The sequence below is a fragment of the Miscanthus floridulus genome, chromosome 11 (assembly GCF_019320115.1).
Source record: "Miscanthus floridulus cultivar M001 chromosome 11, ASM1932011v1, whole genome shotgun sequence".
Classification (NCBI taxonomy): Eukaryota; Viridiplantae; Streptophyta; class Magnoliopsida; order Poales; family Poaceae; genus Miscanthus; species Miscanthus floridulus.
The window spans coordinates 13,592,209-13,600,095 of NC_089590.1; the positions used below are offsets into that span (position 1 = coordinate 13,592,209).

General features: G+C 42.7%; 1 long non-coding RNA gene across 1 annotated transcript; it reads right to left on the minus strand.

Moving 5' to 3' along the window:
• Positions 1–2,864: 2,864 nt before the first annotated feature.
• On the minus strand, positions 2,865–3,491 carry LOC136490841 (uncharacterized). Its single transcript, XR_010767879.1, has 2 exons — positions 3,430–3,491; positions 2,865–3,302 (listed from the first exon to the last, which is right to left on the minus strand). It is a non-coding gene; the product is annotated as an uncharacterized lncRNA (long non-coding RNA).
• Positions 3,492–7,887: the final 4,396 nt, after the last annotated feature.

Genomic DNA, 7,887 nt, shown 5'->3' on the forward strand with positions numbered 1-7,887 from the left:
ATCCAGGATTTTTATCCAAATATAGAAAGTAAACAAGTGTAAGTACTTCAAGTACTTAACAAGTTAACATGGGGTTATGAAAGCTCAAAAAGGTTGACATTGGTTTACTATAGTTAGCACTTTTAGTGAGTCAAGATTTTATTCTCTACTATTAGCAAGTTATGCTTAAGCTCCCATTTAAACCCATATAATAAGATATCAGAACCATTTGGGTCATATTATCATCGTATAACATCATAACTAAACAACAATAAGTAACCAGTTATTCTGTGAGTTTTTCGGGCCACTCGTGACCATGAGCACGGCTGTTATAACAGTTTGTAACCCTCTGCAGAGGTTATGCACATTCACCATGAGTTATGATTCCCATATGCCCGGATTAATTACTCCCATATCACTGCCAAGGTGAACGGGCAGGGTACACTATGAAGCCATTTCATAGGTTTCTCTAACAAGTTAGGGCCGCTAGGTTTCCTCGGCAGGTAGATGTAGGAACCCCCCTTTCCTATGGCACATATCCATCGCGGCTATACACATAGGAATAGAGGCAGCCCTATACCCAACATGGCAAGCCCCTTTTGCACCATAAAGGCAACCTCTAACAAGCTAGAAAAGATCCTATTACTGAACTAAAGTCAGAGCCATATGACTCTCACGGTTGCACTGTTAGTCCCAGCTTTTGCCGACAGATAAGTCCTTATGGAGGGCTTAGGGCATCATGATCAAAGTCATTTGCACCTTCACCCTATGGATCAATTGTTATAAAGCATGTTTTACCTTTAGTTCCATAGAACCTTTAACCATTGTTTAGATCACGTTCAGTTAGAGCACTAGCAATCTACCCATATGCAATTAACCCATAGGAGTCAAGGAAACATGTCATCAAATAACTAGGATGTCCTTATGGTTATCAAAGTTAGACACATGCACATGAGTGAATGATTAAAGTGAATAGGACATCAAGGTAGGCCCATGCTATACTTGCCTTGGTTAGCAAACTCCTGCTGGTCCTGCTGGTCGTCGAAAAACTCTTGGTCTCCAACGTTCTCCTCACCGTCTGAACGCAACCAACATGGCAACATACAACATTCCAAAGGCATTCATGCAAAGTAAACAATCCTACAGTTAGAATAGTACACCAGCAGTATAGAAAACAAGATAAAATGTTTATGAAAAGATTCTATGTCTCGCTACAATCACGTCAACGTGAAGTTCACGAAAAACGGAGCTAAAACGCGAAAGTTACAATTTAAACTGGATTTCCTATAGCAATTTATTTAACTAAATCTAATCTCAAAATTTAAATGTTGCAAACAGGGTTAACAGTGGTATTAACAAGTAGAGAACTTAATTGCGAACCTAACGTGATTTGAACGGGTCAAATCGGAGCTATAACGACGATTTTATAAGCAACACAGTCTGTAAATACTGAAAATGTATTTTGGACTAAAACAGTATATTTTACGTTTTTAAAAGGGGAAAGCGTACTCTAGAAATGTGTTTTGGACTGCGGGTTAAGACTTAGAAAAGCTCAGGGACTCATTAGCAAAACCAACTCGCGAAGGGGTATCGGCTTACGTGGGACGTTGGATCATGGATGGGTGGTTCGGATTAGATCTGGGGGAAGAGAGAAGGAGCCGGCCGGGAACAGTGGCTCCGGCGGCGGCACTGCCATTGCCGACGGCAAGAACCTCGCCGGCGCGTGCGAAACTCGGCCTACGGGCCACGGTGTGCCCATCCGAGAGCACCGAGGGATAGCGGGGGTGAAGGAGACCTCGGTCAGGCCGAGAAGGCGGCCGGAGGAGAGAGCCGAGGTGGCGGTCGCCATTGCCAGCGATGCGGAGCACCATTGCGCACTCAAAAACGGTCATACAAGCCACCAAATGCCAAGGGGGAAAGGTCAGGGAGAGAGAGGAAAGCACGGCGAATCTCACCACGGCGAAAATCGGAGACGGAGGCGGCTCGGGGACGGCAGACCACGCGGGGGCAGACAGCAGATCTGGGCGCTATGGTGCGGCGGTTTCCTCGTGCACGGGCGAACGTGAGAGGGAGCGGGGAGACAGCAGAGGGTGCAGCGGAGGGTCTCGGCTCCCTTTTGTATAGGCCGGGCGTGGGGGGATGCTCCCATGACCGAAGACGTGGGCGCGGAGCGGCGGTTGTGGCTGACGCGCGCGGTGCGGGAGGTTGGGGGCGGCTCTGACGGGCAGGGCCGGGTTGTCAGCGGCTAAGAGGGAAGGGAGGCGCGGCGGCAGCAGTTGCCAGCGTGCGGGAGAGAGCGGCGCGCAGATTGGGCCGGTCCAAGAGAAAAACAGGAGGAGGGGAAAGGAAGGGAGGTGAGCGGGCCGTCGGGGAGCTGGGCCAGCAGGCCGAAATGAGAGAGGGGAGGTAGTGAGAAGGATTTTTTTCTTTTTTTTCCAAATAGATTTCCAAAAGCACTTTCAAATAGATTTTGAATTCATTTGAACTTTGAATCAAGACAAATCATCACAAAAATAAATATGCAGCAGCATGTATGCATCAAGAAGTTACCAACCTTAGGTTTGATTTTAATTCCATAAAAAATATTATTTCCCTAGGTTCAATGCCCACCAAAAATGCTTAATAAATCATTTTATCTGTTTTGGAAAAATGCAAAATTTTCAGGGTATTACGGGCCATCGATCTAATATGTTGATTGACCTTTACCCGTTTTCTTCTGGTGATGACCGATCAAAGCTAAATTTCTTAGGAAAAAAGAACCTGATGATGTAGAGCAAAACAGCAGTAAATAATACTAACCATGGCCAAAGGTTCTTTCACCAAGAACATCCATGGATTTATCTTAGTAACTTCTTAACACACACAGGACATATTTTAATTTATTGTTTAATATTGAGCGTACGCTCAATACAATATTACACGGCATTTCATGACCCCAGAAATTATTTAGATAGGTCTAAACCCAGATGATACAAGGGACTTAAGAGCCTGCTGATACAACATACCATATCTATATATAGGATATCCGTCCTGCATATATATGCTTGTGAATGCAAGCATATATCTCTAAGTACAATCATATGTTACTTTGCAAGGACTGGAGCTCATTCTGCAGCAGATCTCTCTAGCAGTAGAGACGCGGCCCGCCAGCTTCCTTCCAAGATTTATGCCCTTGGTAAAACCAGTTCCTTCATTGCTTCCATAGGAATTTGCCAGCAAGGTGGTTTCTTGGGCCTTTGTTCCAAAAAACTTGCACGGTCAAAGTATCCAATAGTGCACGTCATGTTCATCAAAATGAGCAGTGCCACCGTTGCAGGCTTCATCTGCGTATATGTTAGATGCATGTGTACGTGTTAGGCTTCAATTTCTGACACAATAAAAGGGAACTATATATATTAATCCTACCGAACAAAATAAAACCGATGACCTGACAAAAAGAACAGGACTCACCTCTGATAGCTGATTAGTTGTGGGCTCGTGCTTTGATAACCGAAGATACACTTGGGCACGCTATATATAGCCATATTAATAGAAAAGTAGCTGTTTAGGTGAATATGACGCTCATTATATTATGCAAGTGGGGTTGGGGAGCTGCAAGCCATTACGTCATAATAGGTTGTGGCGCATTATGTTGCACTACTACATAACCATCCAGTACCGGTGGTTCCGAAGCACTACTATTGCAAGAATTGGTGTCGGCGGTGGGCAATCGGGACTGATGCCCCCTCCTCCTATTGCTGCTAGGTCATAAAACAACAGTGTCAAAGGCTACCACTGACAGCTCAAGGTGCCAACTGGTAATGTGAGGACCCTTATCACTACACTACACCACAACCCCAAAATACCATGTAACGTCAGTTACTAAAAGTTAACAAGTATCGTTCAAGGGTTAGTTGCTAAAGATTTCCCTCGGACTGTTAGTCGCTAATAACGAAATGATTTTGCTAACGGTAAAAAATGATTTTAATGGCCAGTTTAAAGAACCACCATTATGCCACAAATTATAGAGCACCCCTCCTGTTATTAGATTTCAGGCGCAATTCTTTTAACAGAACCATCCTTAAAACTTAATTGTCTCTTCTAGAGACGGTTTTCGGTAAAGACGTTGGTCCCTAAAAATCCTATTTCCATGGGTGGTTCTCTTAAGGAAACCACCCCGAGAAATGTATACATTTTTAGAGGCGGTTTTCTTAACGTAACCGTCCCTAAAAATTGATTTTCAAAAATGGTTGTGTAGCAACAGTGCCTCCCGCCAAAGTTACAGACGGTTTCCTATGTCGACCGCCTCTATTAGAAATAGAAACCGTCTGTAAAAATTATTTCTATACTAGTGAATACAATTCATCTTTGCCCTTCTTGATACTGTACAATGTAAGCTTGTATCATACTATCTTATTAAACCTCCGAGTGATGCTAGTGCATAACTATGGGGTGTCAGGCTCTAACACGTGCCCTAACTTTCACCAACAAAGTCCATGGAACAACTTCCATTCAAAGCTTCTTTGGCTTTCTGCATGCATTACTTACTGTATATTTGTGTAACGGACATTAACTGAAAAAGCACGTCGGTTGTTACAGGCTTTGCAGTGCCTCTGTAATTTATGATTGACACAATAGATAAATGAACATACCACCCATTTCCCAAGGCACGCCTGACAGGAACGAAATGATTAGCAGTAGCATGTCATAGCGACCAGAGGGCAGCAAAAGGGTGTCTATATGCTGATTGCTGAACGCGCTTATTTTTATGCCAAAAAAGTCTACCTTCCATCCCTTTCCGATTTTGAAACCAGAAGCTTTATTCTCGAGACAAGAATGTCAGATTAGTCAGTACACCAGCCATTCTGCCTTTGTATCTGTACATATTTATAAAGCAGTTCTATTGTCGTGGTAATAAGGCGCGGCCATGGTAATAAGGTCTGAACATAGACCACCTGTCCTCTCCATGTCAAGAAACACACAACTACAAAATTATACAAAACACACCTATAATCCCTCTGTTGACAATTAATCCATATATGCTACATCGACACCGGCCCATGTAACAAGGAAAGGATAACATTGGGCACCTATCACTACTAGAGAATAAACTTTAGAACGATGTCCCAATTTGGCATTAGCCTCGGCATTTTTTGCCCCCAGGACTAGAAGGCCTTTAGTCCCGGTTGGTGTCTCCAACCGAGACTAAAGACCCCTGCCCAACGGCTAAACCGGGACTAAAAGTCCTCCAACCTTTAGTCCCGGTTGGTAATACCAACCCAGACTAAAGGTAGACCATTTAGTCCCGGTTGGTAACACCAACCCGGACTAAAGGTCCCCGGATGGGTTAGTTCAAGAGGAAAGCATCCCATCCATTGTTAGATGTGTTGTGTAGGTGGGGTGGTAAGCTACGCGCGAGGCAGTGCATGAGGTCTTGGGTTCGAATCTCACAGGGCGCAGCGGTGAGAGACATTAATTTTTTTAAAGCTGGGAGGATCTTTAGTCCCGGTTGTGGCAAACCGGGACTAAAGAACAACACCTTTAGCCCCGGATTGCTAGTCCCGGTTAGGAAACCGGGAATAGAGCTAGTTCCCAACCGGGACTAGATCTCATTTCTGTAGTAGTGTATATCAAATGCTGCAAAGCCTCCACATGCAAATCCTGTATATCAACCATTAGCTCGACACATCCGACAAACAAATAAGGCTAATGACATAATTATGTCACCCAGTAACATGAAAACAACTTGATGGCATGCGCACCGAACAAATTTGTGTACTACAACCATTAGCTAGTCTTTCTTGTTCTCTAAACCGACTAGGGCAGTGGGTTTTGTGCATGCGCACTTCTCTCTGTGAATAAGAATCGTAACAAACGCACTAAATATTTTGACACGTCCGACAAACAAATAAGGTTGATGATATAATTATGTCACCCAATAACATGAAAACAACTTGATGGCATGCACACCGACAAATACTTTGGATTTCTAGAGCTATATGGATTTTTATCATTCATATGTATGATTGTGCAATTGTATGTTGTGTACTAATCCTGACATTTCAAAACATGAGGCATGGTTTGTCTCGGTGGGAACTAGAAAACTATACTTTGGCTCATAATTTCCTTTATAGTATATTTTGTATAAAAAAACCATAACCACAAGAGAGACATTCAAACTCAAATCCAAATATATCATTTTTGCATTACAAAGTTTATATATTGCTGGTTAATATTATGGGGAGACTATGGATTGGGGGTATTTCGCTGGACGTTTTAACATCATGTATTGATGGTTGTAGCTAATCCTAGAAAAAATAAGTTATATGAAATAAGATTGTATTGATTTCTTATTAACCATCTAGTGAATGGACCGTTGAAAACAAAATGTCTAGTGAATGCACGCCAATCACATTTCCTAAAAAAAATCATTCTTCCTTTCTTGTACACAACACAAACATATTTCAACACTACTACTCTGTCATTTTAACGGATTATACCTCTCCCTAAAACTTAGATTCGACAAATAACAATGCTTGCCTTTCTTTTGGCAGATAGGAGATGTGCAGAACTCAGAAATTAATATATCATGAGAACCAAGAAAATTCCGTGGGCAAACTCCAATTATGATAGTCTTCTAATAAGAACAACTTTAGATTAGAAGATTTTAGTATCAGCATGCCAAATTATATATTGATCACAGTAAACTGTGTATGCTGTTCCATAACCTCTACAGCCAATAAGGCCCTCTGCTGCATACATAGCTTGACGACATCGTGAAGTAACTTGATGTGGTTTAGGGTTGTCGACAAGTTCTGTCTGTCCTCACTTTTGAGCAATTTTATCGCCACCTATGAGCCAAGTCAGGGTTCACGGGCCTTCTTGAAATTGATGGGGCACGGCCTGCAGAAGAAGCAGATGGGCAGAACTTTAGTATTCAGACAACCTTGTCAACTTTACAGAGAAAACTGGATGTTTGTTCAGGCAACCCGAAACTAGACAAAAGTGTTACCATGATTACCTCTAAATTTCTAGCTGCTAAAACTGTAGACTATGGGGTTTCACTAATGCAATTAGAACACCATGATTTTCACAAACATAGCTATGGCTTTGCTGCTTTAGCCACAAAAGAATTATTTCTTTTGATGTAAGATACCACCTGGGGAAAGACCAACCTCATAAAAAATTAGATCACTCACTAGAAGAGTCATATACTACGATAGACCAATTACTAAATGATAAATTTTCTTCTCTGAAACACACTAACATATATCAAATCAAGCAGCTTCCATGTGATAAGTTTTTTTTTCCTTATAGTATGTTGAACAGTATGCTTACTTCCATATGCTTCGTACAATTCAGGATTTGTTCCTTACGCAATAATGGTAACATCTATCTTAGATGTTTTTTTTTATAAGACAATCAAGGTTCCAGCAAGTATTTAGCTCGACAAACATGGCACGAGTAAACAGCAATACGGCACCCTTATAAGTCTTCTTATCATCACTACTAAAATTTCCTACATATACAATCAGTATTTGCAAATATTATACCTTTGTTGCATTTCCAGTATATTGGATAATTGACGAGAGTCTAACATAGGGATACATGTTAAGTCCCTAGGAAAGAGGAAGCTGACCGGTGGACCCCCGACCGATCCCATAGATGGCTCGGGGGCTATACGCATTAGGTACGCTTGCGCGCACCCTTTGGAAGGAGTCAGGGTGAGCCCGTGCGCCCCGCCGCTGCCCCCACTCAAGGCTCTCACACACACTTACAAAATTACTTTGTCTCTCGCTCCAGTGCTGAAGCAGAGTACCGTGCCATCACCCATGCCGTCACCTAGTGCTGCTGGTTGCACCAGCTTCTTCGGGAGCTCCATCTACCGCTACACTCCACCACGGTTGTCTTCTGTGACAACATCGTTGC